The sequence below is a fragment of the Pristis pectinata genome, chromosome 7 (genome assembly GCF_009764475.1).
Source record: "Pristis pectinata isolate sPriPec2 chromosome 7, sPriPec2.1.pri, whole genome shotgun sequence".
In the NCBI taxonomy this organism is placed as follows: Eukaryota; Metazoa; Chordata; class Chondrichthyes; order Rhinopristiformes; family Pristidae; genus Pristis; species Pristis pectinata.
Window position 1 is genome coordinate 79,390,680 of NC_067411.1, and position 19,176 is coordinate 79,409,855.

Consider the following 19,176-nt stretch of genomic DNA (forward strand, 5'->3'; position numbering starts at 1 on the left):
GGCATATTATTGGCATAATACAATGTTTTAAGTATTAACTGATCTTCAATCACTAAATACTGCAAGTACACTGAAGTGCATGATTAAAAATTATAGGGTAATATCCTAATTACTACATTTGGATACAAAAGCCTGTTCATGATACAATAAGTCTTGAACAACTTAGATCTCTCTTTACCTGGTTTGCAGCAGCTCTACAGCATTCAACATGTTTTAAAATTCTAAATGACACTTCTAAGCAGGTATCCATTTAATCATTATTGTTACAGTTTGTTGGGTAATCATCCCAGAGCTGCTTTCTCATTATATTCTTTCCCAAAGTTCTAACAAACTTTCTACTCAGACATGTTGCTTGTGCCCTAAGTGAAGGTGATAAGAGATTAGAACGCCCACAGCAAGTTCTGAAATAGAAATGGGTCTATTACATTTTGAAAATGTTCCTTTGAGCCTGGTTATGAAACTAATTTGAGGCCAGTACAGATGTCATCTACAATGAATGCATTAGTTCATTCAAGCTCAGAAACTGATGAAGACTTGTCATACATGCTGATTTGCACTCCCCAATGACCAGGGCCACTGCCTTTCATTGATACCAGAATGCATGCAACTAAATGTTCGACTAAAGCTAAACTATCCCTGTCAGGGGGCCAACCTCAATTGTTTTTCAAATGCCTCATTACAGGAAAGTTTTGCAAGAAAGAAACTAATGTCTCTGTTTTTTTTTAATGTATCAAAGGAAGTTGTTAATTTCACAAGAGTGGGTATTTTTATTACCATTGGTTGCTTAAGCTCGTTATTAAATGTGCACATAAATGGGAACCGTATAAAAGGTCATAGTAGTGAAACAAAAGAAATGGCAGAAATATGAGAAGAGGAAATAATGTATTATGAGTGATATAAGAACTTGTAAAGAGACTATTGTAGAGATGTTGTAAAACCTGTGAAAAGGGATTAAAGGATTAAAGTTATTCATACGCTACTGTATTACTAGATTATCAAACCTAATGAATGTATTATTCACACCTAAACCAGTGTGAAAAGGTTTTAGGCTTCTTTGCGTGTTAAATTGAGGCCAACTGAGTCTGGAAGAAAAATAGTTAACCCTTTTAAGCTCAAATTGTCTGGAAATATAGCTTCTATTTCAAACAGCAATCTGCATATATATGGTTCCTTTGATGTAGTAAAACACCCATCAGGAGTGCAATCAAACCAAATATGATGCCAAACCAAATAAGGAGATATTGGAAGAGGGGAATCAAAACATGTTAAAGGAAGAACCATTTTGATGTTGGGAGAACGTGTTTCCTCACGGAGGAATACATAACTAGCAAGAGTAGTTTCAAAGTAGGGAATTGCTAACGTAAGACAGCGATGAGGAGAAATTTTTTCTCTCAAAGTAACCCATATCTTTGGAATTCTCTCACCCAGGGAGCTGACTGCTGAAATAGACTTCTGCTTTACAGGAGAGTAAAGGATTATAGGGAACAAACTGCAAGGGAAAATGAAGTTGAGCCCAAAATTAGATCAGCCATTATATTATTGACTGGTGGATCAGGCTCAAGTGGCTGAAAGGTCTGCACCTTATCCTTTTTCTTCTATTCTGTAGAGGAATTGAGGTTCATTGAGGGAATTCCAATGCTGAAAGTTCAGGCATAGTTACCAATGACCATCCTGCTGAAATGATTAAAATCAGGAAGCTACAAGTGGTTGGAATCAGAAGAGCAGAAGGAAAGTAGAGGGTTGCAAGAATGGGTTACAGATATAGGATAAGTAAACCCACAGAGGGATTTGAAAATGAGAACTTTAAAATCAACGTGTTGATAAACTGGGAGACACTTCAGGAAAACAAACATGATTTGGATGAGAGCAAGTACTTTAGTAAGGCATTTGATCAGGTCCCACATGGAAGGCTAGTCCAAAAGGTTAGATCCCTGTAAATGTCATTACAGGTAAATGGGGTGTTAAAGAAGGCATACAGGATGCTAGCCTTCATTTTCTTGAGGCATGGAATATAAGAGCAGGGAAGTTATGGTGAAGCCTCATTGGAAATTCACTGTGCAGTTTTGGTTGTCTCAGTTTAGGAAGCATGTGATTGCTTTGGAAATGGTACAGAGGAGATTCACCAGGATGGTGTGGAGTGTCTCAGTTATGAGGAGAAAGTGGATTGGCTGGGTTCGTTTTCCTTGGATTGGAAAAGGCTAAGGTGGGAACTGATAGAGTTATACAAAATTAGGAGGAGCATAGATAAGTTAGCCAATAGTAAACCTTTCCACATAGCAGAAGTGTCTTTTACCTGTGACTGGAGGTAGAAGGTAAGATGTTTAGAGGGGATACAAGGAGGAATTTTCTCACACAAAGGGTGGAGTTTAGAGTGCACTGCCTGAGATGGTAGCGGAGGTAGAGATTCTCACAATATTTAAGGAGTATCTAGATGAGCACTTGAAGGTTACTGACCAAGTGCTGGTAAATGGGATTAGTATAAATGGGTACTTGATAGTCAGCATGACAGGACAGGCAGAAGTGTCTGTTTCTGTATGGTATGGCTCTATGACTTGACGATTTCACAGAAGTTGCTGGTTGAGAGACCAGCCAGGGGCCATTCATTGGGATTGAATGAGTACCAAAGAATGACAAGCAAATCAAACTGAGATTAAAGGAAAACTTTTGCTTTTTATATATGCATAGTATGCATATTTATTCATATTATCAAACTGTAATAACCAAATACTGGAGCGATCTACAGTGAGAAAACACCTTGGGAATAGCGATCATAATAGTGAGGTTTTATGCTACGCCTACAGTGGAGAAGAAAGAGAAGACTACAGAAACATTCTGTTAGATATGAATGGAAAAACCAAGGGAGATAGACTGCACCAGACTTTTAAACAGGTGGGTACAGAACAAGAGTGGAATACATACAGGACTCACTTCAATGCAGAGTATTGTTGGTAAGATGTGCTGTAAAGAGAAAAGCAAATCAATGTGGGTAACAAGAAAAGTACTGCGGGAGGTAAGGAAAGGGAAAGAAAGATAATTCTGAAATATAAAACAATGTGTAGAATAAAGGGCATGAATAAGTACAGGACAAGGAAAGTTAAGAAATTATTCAGAAGAACCAAGATAGGGTTAGAAGGCTAAGAAATTGATTAGGAGAGCTAACGTGTACAATGTGATAAAGACAGCTGAAAATAAAAGACACAATGTAAAATATATATATACATATAGATAACAAAAAACTCGTCAGGGACTCCTAAAGACCTCCAAGGGTCATAGTCATCAACTATCATAGAAGCAATTGTGTCTTTGTTCACTGTGAAGATTTCAGACAAGTTAGCTTTAAGTTGTGGAGAATGTTGGGGGGGAGAGGGAGGGTGTCTGTAGGGTGCAAAGAAAATGGCCCTGAGGCCAGAATTGCGATGTGAATAAGTTGCAGAGGTTGTTTATCTCTCTTTTCCAGTTCTGACAAAAAGTCTTTCACCAGATATATCAACTCTGCTTCTCTATCCACAGACACTGCCTGACTTGCTGAGTGTTTTCTGTTGTATTGGTCTCCAACAATATTTTGTTGCTGATTATTCAGCTGCAGCATGTTTAAAATGCAGCTGATTGTTCTGCACTCATGCAACATTCATCAGCTGCTTAGGCTATTAAACATTATCTAAGCTTTCTCCTCCAACATTAACACACCCGCTGAGATCCTCTCCAATTTATCAATGCCACAAAATATGAAATATCATACAAGATTAGAACCCAATTCCTCTTTGGTTCAGTGCAATCTCATGAATCTAACATTCAAAATAATAAACATTTTTGTGCTAATTTCTAATAACAATCAGCACATACTGAAATGTTTTACTTCAGATCATTTTAATATACCAAAAACCAAATTTAAATACATAAAATGCAAGAAATAGTGTGTGAGATAGTTACCTAGAGGCAGGGGAAAAAAATGAACCTGTACTGGTTTAGAACTAAACTTAAATAGATAGCTTTAGGAGTGTTGGGCAAATCTAATTTCCAGAAAGATTCGGTGTTATTACTTCAGTTCCCTAAATATATATTAATAAATTTTAATTGCAAATGAAGTACCCATAAATGCAGAGTAAAACCAAGATTTGAAAGTAGTAGGACCGGCAATCCACAGCATATCCAAACTCTGATAGTGAATTACACTTGAGTAAATTGCATTAAAGTATTACAGCTAATACAGTGAGGGAATCCTTCAAAGGTTGTATCAGCCCACAACATTGTTCTATTTAATTCCCATTTTTCCTAGCATCTAATTCATATCCATAAAGCTTTGTAAAGAAGTTCATATGGTAGATCAGGTGGATAAGATTGCTTTTTTAATCCCTGAATTGTAATTTTGTGTTTATCCCTGGGGTATTTCACCATTTTTTCAGCCGTCAAAATGTCCACTTTTTACACAAGGAAAACATTTCTTGTGTATTAACATAGGATCACTAAATATTATTTGAGAAATCTACAAGTGCATTCAACGATTCTTAGATGATTTTGAAAATATATTAGATGTTGAATTGTGAAGCATCTTGTTCACCTAAGAAAAATGCCTTAATCACAAGGAATATTAATAAGCTTTCGAGTTGCTCACATGCTAGATAAGTGCAAAAAAAGAAAGTCTACAGCTATATGAGATGTGGTTATAAAATGAATGAATATATTGTAATCAGAATTGCAATTTTGTGTTTGTATAGATTGAATCCAATTATAACAGTGGGTTAATTTCCTTTGTGCACAGGATAAAACAACATTTAAATGCAATTTATCAACATGTTTGTAATTTTTGCTGTACCCAGCAGACAAAGGAATCTTACATCAAAATGTTGTGAGCATTGGGACTTGGTACATTTTGTCTGGTGTTCACTACAATGATACTTTTGAAAGTATCTTGCCAATCAAGTATCAAGCAATTTTTTGCTATATGGGTATAGAATGGAATCCATAGTAAACAGCTACTATTGTATTCTTGTTTTCAATTTTAATGTCCTGCTAGTCAGCAAGGAATTAACTATTCAAATGCCCAACACAGCTTTCAAAATGTGCTCTATTTTATAGCCTATTCTATTTCTATTCTTTTCAAAAGAATGCTAAAACTACAAAAGGGTCTTGCATTTATACACACTTTTCACAATCTCAGAACATCCTAAAACTTTTCACAGATTTTAGAGTGTCTGTGGTAGGAGAAGTAATGGTCAATCTATGCAAAGCAAAGTGACCAGATAATCTGATGTTTTAATATATATATGAAGAATTAGTCTTAGCTAGAATTCCAGAAGTACTTTCTGTTCTTTGAATAATTCTGTGAGATTTCTTACATCAATTGAGTGGTGAGACAGGGCGTCTGTTAAATATCTTATCCAAAAGATCACACCATCAACACTGCAGCAGTCCCTCAATGTGAACTGGAATTTCAGCCGAAGAGAATAAAAATGGGAATGAGATATTCAAACCTTTGAACTACATTATAACTGATCTGTTCCCCAACTTCTTTTACCACCTTGGCTCAACATCCCTGGAGCATGGGTTATTTATTCATATCTCAGGAATGGAGATTGAATCAACAAACTTCATAGGCAAGATTGCCGTTATTGAGCTAAATATAAAACCTTAAAACTGAAAGGAAAATAAGATGAATGTATAGAATTTTTATTGATATGTTATTTTAACTCTGAAACATTGTTAATCTTATATATCAATTTAATTGCAATAATCACTTTCAAAGAGAAAAGATCATGTTTTATTTGAAAAAAAAGTACTTCATCTTAAATAAATGATTTAGATACACATAGCTGGATGTGTTCAAAATAACTAGAATGAATTGATCAGTGTATACATGTGTATGCTTCTATCCTCTACATCCTTCCAGGGAAAAAAAACACATTTTGTCCCAGTTGAATTCTGCACTGTCCTATGTATTTGAATACTTGATTTTCCAATTAATAGTACAAGCAAAATGGCATTGGTTACTGGGGGCTACTTTTATGCCACTTAATGTGCAATCACATTTGTTGACTGGATATCTTATCTCTGTTCTGAGCTAGACAGGATGATCTGGTAAAGATGAAACTTCTCCATGCAAAAACAACTTGTCATTTTTTTTTCCAAACATTTGTAATTGGAAATTTTAGTATTTGATTTGATACTCAACATATCCTTGAAAAGAAAACATGTAATTGCAATATTGCTCAGTTGGCTTTGGAGGGGAGCTAGAGTTAAGGAATATGGAGTACGCTGGTAAATGTCCTCAGTGTGAAGCACAAGAAGTGCTGAACAGTAGCATAATTGCTTTGAGGGACTGAGGGCAACTCATTGGACTACAAAATGGACTAAAGAACAAAAGAATGATTGTAGCATTCTGCCTCTCAGGGGAGAGTAGAAAAAATGCCTGGGTCGTCAAGCAACATTTAGTGAATGCATGTGGGCTATGACACTTACAGTATAGTACTTCAAAATATCATAGATTTTTTTGTGGCTGTAAAACGCTTCTACTGAAACAAATAAGGTTTTCACAAAAAATAGGTACTTGGGTGTTTCAATTGCTCAATTGAAATGCACATGGCTCTGACCTGCAGGTTCAATTTTATCTCCCAGGCTCATTGGACGAAAGTACATGCAAAAATCCATTAATGGGGTTGGGTAGTGGTCTGGCTCTGGAGACACAATATGGAAGATTTTTCCTGGTCACCAAGTTTATGAGAGCACAGAAAAACAAAAGTCAATGCTTTTATGTTTAGTTTTAGATGGGAGAAATAAGTATTTTATTAAAATAAAAGAAAAATACGTTGCTCAAAAAGCTGTGAGGAAAATGTTAATTCCTGAAATTAAAACCAAAACTTAGCTCCAGATAAAACAAAGATTTGAAGCTGCAAAGGAAAATAAGAGGCTTGAAATTGCTTCGCTACCTTTAATTGTGTTAAGCAGTATTGTGACTCACCCTAATGCTCCTTGTGAAAGTCCCATTAAGACTGAAATCTTTAATTTTGAGCTTCACAGTAAGGTATAGTCAGCTTTATCTGCATAACACTCTGCAGTATCAATTTCAGTGCAGCGTATGCTCTTCATCTATTGAAATCTTGCATTTTCTAGCATATAGCATTGCACATGCAATTTCTGCAACCAGCACTTACAGGGAATACCACAATACAAGCAGCACTCTTCCATCTTCTGGGAAGTGCTGTTCAGTGAGTGATGACTGGGGGTGAGTGAGTGCTTCAGATGGTCAATGAGACCTGGAAAGATTAGTGAAGAACTAAATCTGCAGGAGGCATGTTTTTTCTGTCATGGATGTATGGAGAGCTTCCATGGATACAACCAGGGGCAAAGGAGCACCCTGGGAAGGTACATGCAAAAATACACTAATGAGGTTGGGAAGTGGTCTGCCAGGGAGGTCTCTGTAAGGACATGTGTTCAGACTCTGAAATCCCACACTTTGGGGTGGATTGCAGATGGATACCTGCACTTTCTCTACCTGCTCCTGTGGGATGAATGAAAAGCAAATAAGGTCGACTGTCTTTTGGTGTGGATAATTTCCCCACTGCAGCAACTGTAATATGTGACAGAGCTCAGCAGCTTGGAATGATCTTGTGGCGAGGAAGCTGAGAGTCACTGTGACCTTGGTCTCCATGGATTAAACAATCCAAGCATTTGTAAGGCTACATTTCAGGTTACATGAGGTCACTGATTTCAATGAGGACAAAGAATATAGTGTTAGCCTTTTAAATGACGCTGTTTCAGGAGAAATAGGGTTCATACAACTTAGTTCTTCTGTGAGTAAATGAGAACTGTTGTTTATCAAAGCAGTAAGTTTGAAGTTAGAATATGTCATGTTTACACAAACAATATGTCATGTTTACACAAACAAAACTCATAATGAACACAGATAAGGAAAATTTAGTTAGCAAGCACTTGCCAGAACACCAGGGTTATTTCCTCCTCTTCTTGGAACAATGACATGAGTTGTTTTATATCCAACTGGGAGGGCAGGTAGGAACTTGGTTTAACACCTTGTCAGAAAAATGGCACCTCAAACACTGTAGCATCTACTTTGTAATACACTGTAATTTCAGTCCTATGAAGTTACCTCTCCATTCAATAGGATAAGGATTATTTGAACCCCAAATCCACTTCTACATTTTGGCTCCATAATCCTTGGGTCTGGGGTATTGCTATCTCTGGTGTGGAGATGGAACCTGTAACATTTTGAGTGCTACTGCTGGGGAAAAATAAAATCTGAGAAAAATATATTCACAACAACTCTTCTAAAAGCAAGCTTGAACCTTCCCTCATGCTCCCTGCTCTACTGTTTGAAATAACATCTCTTTAAGCCTGAACAGTGGAATATGGAAAGCAGTGTTAAATGGTTTGGATTGATACAGTGCTTTAAAACCTTTTTAATTCGAATGATCTTAACTGAATGAAAGCTTTCTGTTTATGTTAGGTGTAAATGAAATAAATTGAACAACGTAGATCTAATTTATTGTGGGAAACATTTGCTCATAATTCAACACAGTATACCAGGATTCTAGTGCTTGAAATCATCATTAATGTCAACTGTACTAGGAAATAGAACCACCATAGTGAGGAGGTGATGGGTATACACTTAAATTAAGGAGTTTTGCTGGGTCAGCATAAAAGGAACCTTACATTGCACGTAACAGTTTATCTGAACTTTGAATGTAGACCACCGCTGACTACTTAATGAAGACTGGTGTGTGTTCTCCCGACTTCCACTTCCTGAAGTCCACAATCAATTCCTTAGTCTTGCTGACGTTGAGTGTGAGGTTGTTGTTGTGACACCACTCAACCAGTCGATCTATATCTGATTCCTGTATGCCTCCTCATCACCATCTGAGATTCTGCCAACAACAGTGGTGTCATCACCGAATTTATAGATGCCATTTGAGCTGTGCCTAGCCACTCGGCCACAAGTGTAAAGAGAGTAGAGCAGTGGGCTAAGCACGCATCCTTGAGGTGTGCCTGTGTTGACGTATTGGTGAAATGGGCTAAGAAATGGCAGATGGAGTTTAATCCTGAGAAATATGAGGTGATGCAGTTTGGGAGTATCAGTGAATCTGGGACATACACCATGAATAGTAAGGTCCTTGGGAGTATTAAGGAATATAGGGAACTTGGCATGCAATTCCAATGATCCAAGGTGGCAGCGCAAGTAGGTAACATGGTTAAGAAGAAATATGGAATACTGGCCTTCATTAGTCAGGGCATTGAATACAAGATCAGGGAGGTTATGCTCCAACTTTATAAAACATTGGTCAGACCTCAGCTGGAGTACTACGTGCAATTCTTGTCACTACCCTATAGGAAAGATGTGAGAGCACTGTAGAGGGTGCAGAGATTCACCAGAATGTTGCATGGGATGGAACGTTTCAGTTATGAGGAGAGACTGGAGAGGCTTGGTCTCTTTTCCTTGGAGCAGAGGAGATTAAGAGGGGGCATGATTTAAATAAATAAAGTTAAGAGGGATATAAATAGAGTAGACTGCCAGAAACCTTCCTTCTTATCAGAGGTGAATAAAACTAGAGGGCATAGATTTAGGGTAAAGGGTAAGAGATTTAGAGGAGACCTGAGAGGGATCTTTTTCACCCAGTGAGTGGTGAGTACACCGCTGAGAGAGAGGGGGAAGCAGAGTCACTGACAGCATTTAAGAAATGTCTAAACAAGCAATTCAATGACTCAGACACAGAAGGTCATGGGACAAGTGTTGGAAGATGGGATTAATATGGATGGGTGCTCACTGTTTGGCACGGATGTGGGGACAAATGGCCTGTTTACATGCTGTATGACTCTTATGATTCTATCATTGTATATTACATACAGTCAGTAATTCACTAAAGAAGTTATAAGCATCCAAATGCAGGATGTGTGTGTGTGTGTGTGTGTGTGTGTGTGTGTGTGTGTGTGTGTGTGTGTGTGTGTGTGTGTGTGTGTGTGAGTGTGGTGGGGGGAGTGTTAAATATAGGTGAGAAAAGAAGGGAAATTAAATAAATGAAAAATTAATCAGAATAGAGAGGGAGAGAATTTTAAAAAAGCAATTAAAATTAATTGTGTTTTTGTATTTATTGTGCGTTGGAGTGAAGAAAGAGATGAGATAGAAAATAAAGCAAGTGAACTAGAAATAAAATTACATTCATGAATTGGGGAAGAGAACAGCCTGGAGAGGAATAGAAAGAGAATTTTAAGAAGTTATTTTTGAAATTCTGGAATGAATATGAAAGAGTTGGATAGAGTTGGAGCAAGCTGTCAATTTTCAAAGGAGAACCTTGGAGGTATTCAAAAGCTGGAGCCACTGAGCAATAGGGAGGAGAACATTGCTGCTAGCCAACTTATTTATGCCTCATTATTGAACTAGTTGAGGTATGAGAGTAAGAAATGTTTGCTGGAAAGAAGAGCATTTTTATTCAGGGAAGTTTGTAAAGGTAGGATGCAGCAGGCTTGGGGAAGGTATGGAATATTAAGTGCTACCAATCTTTACCCACCTTTATTAACTAAAAGACTAAAACTTCACCAATGATGGAGACACTTACAAAAATCACTACAACATTGAAATATATCCAGTTAAATATGTTGTACAATATCGTAATCATGTCACATTTATATATGTAACAATAAAATGGAAGCTCTGTTAGTGAAATTGGTTGAAGAAGTTTGGGGTTACTAACATAAGAACTTGGAGCTGGAGTAGGCTATTCAACCCATCAAGACTGCTTCACGGTTTAATAGGATCACTTTTGATTTGATTATAAAGTCGACATAGCATTCCTGCCTACCCTGGTAAACTCTCAAAAGTATATATCTGTACCTGCTTTAAAATATTCAAAGACTCTTCCTTCGTTGTCCTTTGAGACAGAGAGTTTTCAAAACTCACAACTAATCTAAGAGAGAAAAAATCTTATCTCTGACTTAAATGGATAGCCCCCTTATTTTTAATCAGTGACCCTAGTTCTAGATTCATCCACAAGAGGAAACATTCTCTTCATATCCACCACATCAAGACTCCTCAGGATCTTACATGTTTCAATCATCACCTCTCACTCTTCGAAACTGTAGCCTGTTAAACCTTTCCTCCTAATACAACCTTCCCATTTCAGGTAATGGTTAAGTAAACACTTTCTGAACTGCTTCCAAAACAATAATATCCCTCCTTACATAAGGAGCTCAATACTGTACACAGTAGAGGTGGTCTCAGTGCCTTTTCCCTCCTTCTGCATTCAATTCCCTTCACAAAAATAACATTCTGTTGGCTTTCCGGATTACTTTTTGTAGCTGTGTTCTAGTTGGAATCATGTACCACACACCCAAATCCCTCTGCATCCCAGACCTTCGCAATTTCTCAGCACGTAGATAATGTGCTTTTTATTACTTCTCCTGCCAAAATGGACAAATTCACTTTTTCCCATATTATAATCCATTGGCCAGATCTTTATCCACTTTAACCTTATACCCCTTTCCTACCTGCCTTTGTGTTAACAGAAAATTAACAGTGTTTTCTTCCAAGTTATTTATGTAAAGTATAAAAAGTTGTGGTCCCAGCATTGATCCCTGTAACACACCACTCATTACATCTTCACAATCTGAAAATAACCCATTGATATCAACTCTCTTATTTCCTGTCAGCCAGCCAATCTTTTCTTCGTCCCAATATGTTACATCCCAGACTAAAAACTTTTACTTTCTGCAATACCCTTTGATATAACATCTTATCAAATGAAATGCCTTCTGGAAAATGGAAATGGAAATAAAAAACATGCAGTGTAGTGACATCTAATGGCAGAACCATGTAGCTAAGTTAACTCACAGTGCGTTTACATATGCAAATTCAATTTGAAGTGATACCATTGACACATTGCTAAATGTAACAAGAAGAAATGACTGTAGGAAATGTGCACAGGATAGCCACATACACATGACGAATACAATGAGGCTAGGACATAACCATGAATGGTAGAGTCTTAGGATGTATTGAGGAACAGAGGGACCTTGGAGTACAACTCCATAGATCTTTGAAAGTGGCAACACGTGGGATCCTGGCCTTCGGTAGTTGGGGCAGTGAATGCAAAAGTAAGGAAGTTATGCTCCAACTTTATAAAACCTGAATACAGTTCTGGTCACACGCTGTAGGAAAGACATGATAGTGCTGGAGATGATGCACAGGAGATTCACCAGGATGTTGCCTGGGACAGAGCAGTTCAGTTGTGAGGAGAGATTGAAAAGACTACATCTGTTTTCCTTGGAGCACAGGAGGTTAAGAGGGGACATGATTGAGGTATATGAAATTATGAGGATAGATTACAAGAAACTTTTTCCCATATCACAGGTAGATAAAACTAGAGGACATAGATTTAAGCTAAGAGTTAAGAGGTTTAGAGGGGATCTGAGGGGCACCTTCTTTGCCCAGAGCGTAGTAGGTACCTGGAATGCAATGCCTGAGAGAGTAGTTGAAGGTGGGTCGCTGACAGCATTTAAGAAGTGTCTCGTTTATCACTTGAATTGCTTAGTCATAGCAGGCTATGGACTAAGTGCTAGGAGATGGGATGAGTATGGAAGGATGCTCACTGGTTGGTGTGGACTAGTTGCTTCCATGCTATATGATTCTATGACCTAAGACATGAGTCTTACTATGATAGATTATGGCATTGTGTTTCAACATGAAATTAACCACTATGTATAAAAAAGAATCAGAATTTTCTGACTTTCATAAAAATAACTTGAACTGGAATCTCTGTAATCAGTATGCTGAATAAATAACAAAGAGGAGTAAGATTTTAATGGAGACACAATGCATTTCACTGCTCTGTTGTATTGCAAAGTTGAAAACTGCTCAAACAGGGCAGGCACGGTAGTGTAGCAGTTAGCATAACATTATTATAGCGCCAGAGACCCGGGGTTCAATTCCACCGCTGTCTGTAAGGAGTTTATATGTTCCCTCTGTGTCTGCGTGAGTTTCCTCCGGGTGCTCCAGTTTCCTCCCACGTTTGAAAGACGTACGGGTTAGGATGTTGGCACCAGAAGAGTAGCGACACTTGCAGGCTGCCCCCAGAACATTCTACACAAAGATGCATTTCACTGTGTGTTTTGATGTAAAAATGACTAATAAAGAAATCTTATTTTAAATATGTTAACCTCATCTATCTTATTCCAGGATTTTGTTTGTAGTTATTCAAAATTGTAAGAAAGCTACACACAACCATTAAGTTTTCCAAGACAACCAATATTTCACTAATGCTGGTAACTGCATAGGGGAAATATACACAGTCATTCCCAGAGGAGTTTCAATGTGCTCCCTATAACCACAGGGGTTTCCCCCAGGTGCTCCAGTTTCCCCCCATGTCTCAAAGACATGCAGATTGGTAGGTTGATTGGGTGCTGAAAATTGTCCCTAGTATGTCGGTAAGTGGTAGAATCTGGGGTGAGTTAATGGAAATATAGGGAGAACAAATAACAAAATAGGATTGTTGTAAGGTTGGTGTAAATTGGTAGTTGATGGTCGACGCAGATTAGTTGGACTGAAGGACCATTTTTCATGCTGTATGTCTCCATGACACTATGACTACAATTTAAGGCGAGAGTTTATAAATCACTGAAGATCATGGACATCAACATCCAATGGTTAAAAAATGCCTCATGCATAGAAGACAGCAAGCAAGATAGAATGTAGGGACCTTGGGTTTTCTAAAACAAAAGATATATCTACATAAGCCAAAAATGAGCCAGTCAATCTTGATTATTTTACTGCCTGTAAATTAAGAATGATGACTTCTTCATCCCTAATTGTATTTCTTTCTTCTGTTCTCTTTTGTTTCTAATTCTATTGTAAAGTATTAGTGGCTAAGTCAAAGAAATCATTGATATAAGATCTGCCTAAAGTCAATTTCTTTACCAAAGAAGTTTCAGAATGTTGCCAAAACCTGCTTATTCTTGTTTCTGTCATCACGTACAGATCCCCTAACCAGGATTGCCTGGGTCAATTTTGGCTTAGCAGAAATGTGTCTACTGATTTAGAAATCGAGCTTTCTACATTATAATGTGCTTGTTCTCTTCCTGCGTGTATGTGACTTTTTTTTAACCCTTGGATCTCTGCTGGTGATAATTAAATCTATTTCAATAGTAACAGTTCCATATCAGATGTCAAGTTATTTAATGAGGTCTTCATTTATTCAGGTGAATTTTCCCCAAATGCAAAGACATACAAAAATGGTATAAAGGATTCTTTTAGTTAAGTGTTTTGCCTTAATTAAAGGTGAATTGCATGGACTAGCGGTAATTACATTTTTAAAAATTGAACTAATATGGTCTTATCACTAATAATGCAAATTTGCCATGCTCATGATAATTCTGACCCTAATGCTTAAACTTCATTCTGATGCCAATAACACGTGTGCAATTGTTTTCTGACTGGAATTTCAACAGTGCCCTCTAAAGGAATTGCCATCAGATACTGGCATTTTCATAACTCAGATCTGATCATGTACAGGTGTTTTCTTCCACTGACATTAGTTGCAATCCATCATTGGTGGAGCCTCTGTGCACTAGCAGCTGATACTATCCTTTCCTACATAGCATGAAGCCTTGATATTTTGCTCCATGCCAGGACAAACTTCAAGCTTCACATTAAGTCTATGTTTACATCCAAAACGTCACAGGTATCTATTCTCACCTCATCTAGTTTTGATTGAAACATTTATACTTTGATAGTTTCTAGATTTAACAGTTCCAACATATTTGTTACAGGATGCTAGCAAGCACTTTTCATGAATCCCATCTCATCCAGAATTTCACACCTTTTTAATCAAAGGCCAGATAAGATATTATCTCAGTCCTCACCAAGTTCAATTCAGTCTCTATTCCTAAGCATATTCATTTAAAAGTCTTTGCTCTGTCTTTGTATTCTGCCACATTCATGCTCCTTTTTCTACTATTTCAATCTTCTTCAGCCTTGTATTGATACCCATTGTTGCTAACAGCTTGTCCTTCTCCCCACTTCTGCCCGTACTTAACTATAAAGATCTTCATCAGTCTCACCTCTCCTTACTATCTTTCAACATCTTTCAAGTATATTATCTTATCACACCACTCCTTCCGAACATTCATGCCTGACACCACTTTCACAGCTCTCTTAGATACTTACCCCAAGTTATTATAGAAATCTTAACAAGAGATTCTACAGCCCATCCAAGTTATTTTCTTAAATTTCATCATTTACCCAGGAAAATATTACTACTACACAAATTCTGACTTTTAGCAAACTAACTGTGGGAGCTAATCTTTAGGATTCATCCAATTAACCAATTAAAGATCAAAAATTCATCTTTGTTTTATTCTTAAATTTCAATACATGTACCAGCAAGAAAAAATAAATATTAGTGGTTTGAGAAATTCATAGCATGATTATAATTGATAATTAATGTTTATTGTTCATCCTTGCCATGTGTACCATTATGGTTTGATTATTTTTATTTTGAATGTTGAGGCTGATAATATATATTTTCAAGCTGTGTTTTCATTTTTTTAGTTTTGATCAAGAGCTGAAAGTGAAGATGTACTTTTCATGATATAGCTTTACTGTACTGATTTGATTTTTTTTATCAGTAGCTTTGTGACTTCAGTGCTTCTTACTACAAATCTGATACATTTATTTATGTATGCCCTTAAAACTCTATCGTCAATCTATTTATCCATGGTCTTCCCAGGTGTAGTTCTGTTGAGCTGCTTACATGTCAGCCCATTTGTAGCAGCCTGCAACCTATCTGTTTGATTGTCTGCCCATTTGACTACGACATCCTTGCCTTACCTTAATGCCTACTGTTGTATGGAACTATTTCTTCTATTTGTAAATTGTCTTACAATTGCTCTATTTCCTATTCTCATAGTCTTGCTATGAAATGTTCTATTTAATGCTGACTTGGAAGAGCCATGACTTTAAACAATTCTGCAAATGAATTTATTAAAGTCTAAGCCTTATTATGGTTGGTGTCATAACAATATTGTCACTGTTCCTTGAATTATCTTTTCTCTGACCAGGAGCAAGGCAGCCTTGATCCCACATGACCACCTAAGAAGAACAGACAGTAATGCAACATAGCAGTTCAGCTCATAACATAATTGGGAAAAAAAGGAGGAAAATGTGAGTGGTCATTGCCATCACTGAAATCTTTAGATTGAATTACAGTCTTAACATCCTTCTCTAGCATCTGTTATTCATGTAACTATTTTAAAGTATAGACTTCCAATTTAATATGGGTATGTGCATCAATAGCAAGGGAAAGATTGAAGGAATTTAGGAAGTTATCCTCTTGAGCAGAAGAGACTGACATTACGGGAAGATTAATGACAACTAATCTACGAATGTTCCCTGGGGTAGCATTATGTTTAATGTACAATAAAAATAAAGGTGACATTTTCAGTAAAAATTAAATTATTAATTTATTGCTATCGTCTGCATGTAATAATGAAACAATTTTGCCTACATAGATTATTGTGTTGCCAAGCATAAAAATCTATAAATTTTCACTTGAGTTCTGGAGTAAGAATGAAGTGTCTGAATAAATTTAACATATAGAAATTATGCTAATTAATGACTTGTCAACAGATAGCATTGGATACCTCTGTCCAATATCTATCCTGTGATCAATAACAGTAACAATAGATCATCTGGTCATTATCATATTGATAGCTGTGGGAGCTTGCAAAGTACAAGTTGGCTGCTGCATTTCTCATATTATGATGGTAACTATGCTCAAAAAAAAAGTGTTTTGGTCTGGCTGACCTCATGAAAGGCACTATTTACATGCCGTATCACCAGCAACCTTCTTTGTTTACTCTGTTTAGATCTAAACCATTAATACAGTATATTTTTACAAACATGTTTCCAAAAGCATAACCCTGTGAAACCCCACTGGTTCCAATTTCCAGTCACAAAATACCTGTTAACATTTATCCTTTGTTTCCTGCCACCAAACTGGTATTGGATCAAATCTATTCGTCTTCCTTGGATACTATGGGTTTTTTGATCTGCCTGCTATGTATGACCTACTCAAAAGACTTGCACAAGTCCATGTAGATTACATTGAACATACTGCCTCATCAATCTCTTAGTTATCCTCATTAGAAATCCAATCATTATTCAAACGTGACCTTTCCTTAACAAATCTACACTTAGGTTTAGGTTTGTGGAATAGGATTTGAACCCACAACTTGCAGAGCTAAATTCCATATTACTATTATCTGATTTGTGGACCTGATAGAGATACATGAATTTATTAGGGGCATAGATCGGAAAGACAGTAGTAAACTTTTTCCCATAGCAAAGGTGACTATAAGCAGTGGGCTCAGGTTTAAGGTAAGGAGCAAGAGGTTCAGGGAGATATAAAATCAAATCTTTTCACCAGGACATTAGTAGAGACAGGGACTCTTACAACATTTAAGAAGTATCCAGATGAACACTTCAAAATACTAAAGCAAAAAGGGCTACTGACCCAATGATTGGCAAGGATGAGATAGGCTGAAGGGTCTGTTTCTATGCTGTATTACTCTATGATTCTATGATTAATGGTCCCTAATTAATTTGTGCCATTCCAAATAAAGGTTAATACTGTCCTTCAGAATTGATTGCAATAATTTACCCACCACAGCAGTTAAACTAATTGACCTGCAATTACTTGATTTATACATTACTTTTTTTAAAACAAATCATTATTATATGAGCGCAGTCTAGGAATATATTACTTTGGGGAAGACTGTAAAACAGCAGATAGCCTGTGTCCACTCTGCCTGTTTCTGTTGGCTAGGTGAACGGTTTTGTCCTTGAACATGATCTCCCTAATGCAACAGTGAGCAGCACACTCTGAGATGTGGTATAGATCAACATCAGTAATCTGAATGATTTTACAGCTAAAGAGTAAATAAGGACTTCAGGTTTTCAGACTGGAAATAAATTTTGGCATGGCATAACACCTATTTTTTGTGGGGTGGTGGCTTACATGGGAAGAATATGTTTGCACATAAACAAATCCTAGCAAAAGGTCAGGAGCTGAATTTCCTGAAGAACACTGAGCAACCCAGAAATGTGTTCAATATTTGTCAAATCTACATTAAAACTATTTTTTCAATGGTGCAGCACTATTATTTTTGGATCTGTGCAAAGGAATTTCAAAACCAATGACTTTTCAGTAACCTACTTAGTAAACAAAACAACATTTCTTAGATTCCCTTTCTCTTTGGATTGCCACTACTAATTAACTTTGTTAAATTCTTATCACCAGCAACCTGATATGGTGACTAGCTTCTATAGACTGAGAGCTGTAGCCACTTTAAAGGCCTGGCACTGTGCTGTATTGAGAATCGTGTTGAAGGCAGTATCAATAATAAATATCTTTTACATAATCTCTTCTGAATAGCTATGTTTAACATTGTACACACGAGGGTTATTACAAAGGTTGATTTTCATGCAGAAATTATGTGTGTGTTTTTTTCCAGCAGTGGTTAACACAAATTATTTATTCCCCAAGAATTTACTGAAAAGGCCAGTTGAAGATGTGTTCATATGCTTTCATTCTGCTCTTCTCCATCATCATATCAAAATATCATTCAGTTTCTCATTTTTCTTATTTTTTTAAACATCTGATCTTTTTTTGTTGTTTTTGTTGCCTTCAGTCTTCTTCCTTCTCTCCATTTAGTATATTTATTCCACTGTTTAGCATTTTGGCTCTCTTTTTCAATTGCTCTTCTGTTCTGCATACTTTTCAAATTCTGTGACGGACAATTTCAATGCCTAAGTATGAGTAACTTAGATGATTAAGTCACTAATTAACTTAGCCAAGAAATTTTGATTAATGGATCAAAACAGCTGGATAAGCTTTTAGAATTGCCCCTTTAATGAAATAGCAGGTTAGGCAGCTGCTGTGGATGCACTGATTAATCAGCAAAAGCTCTTCATCCAGTCTTTGAGGACCCTCAGAGCTTTGTAGGTGGAATGTCAGAACACACAGCAGTACAGTACTGCTACTGTGTAGGTACATGAGTGGGCTTCAGGAACTTGCAGAGCATGACAAAACAAGTGACACCAACCTCTGGGTCCTGCAACCATTCCAAAGAATGGAAACCTGAAGTTCCAGTGCAGCTTTGTTATAATCTCTTATAACT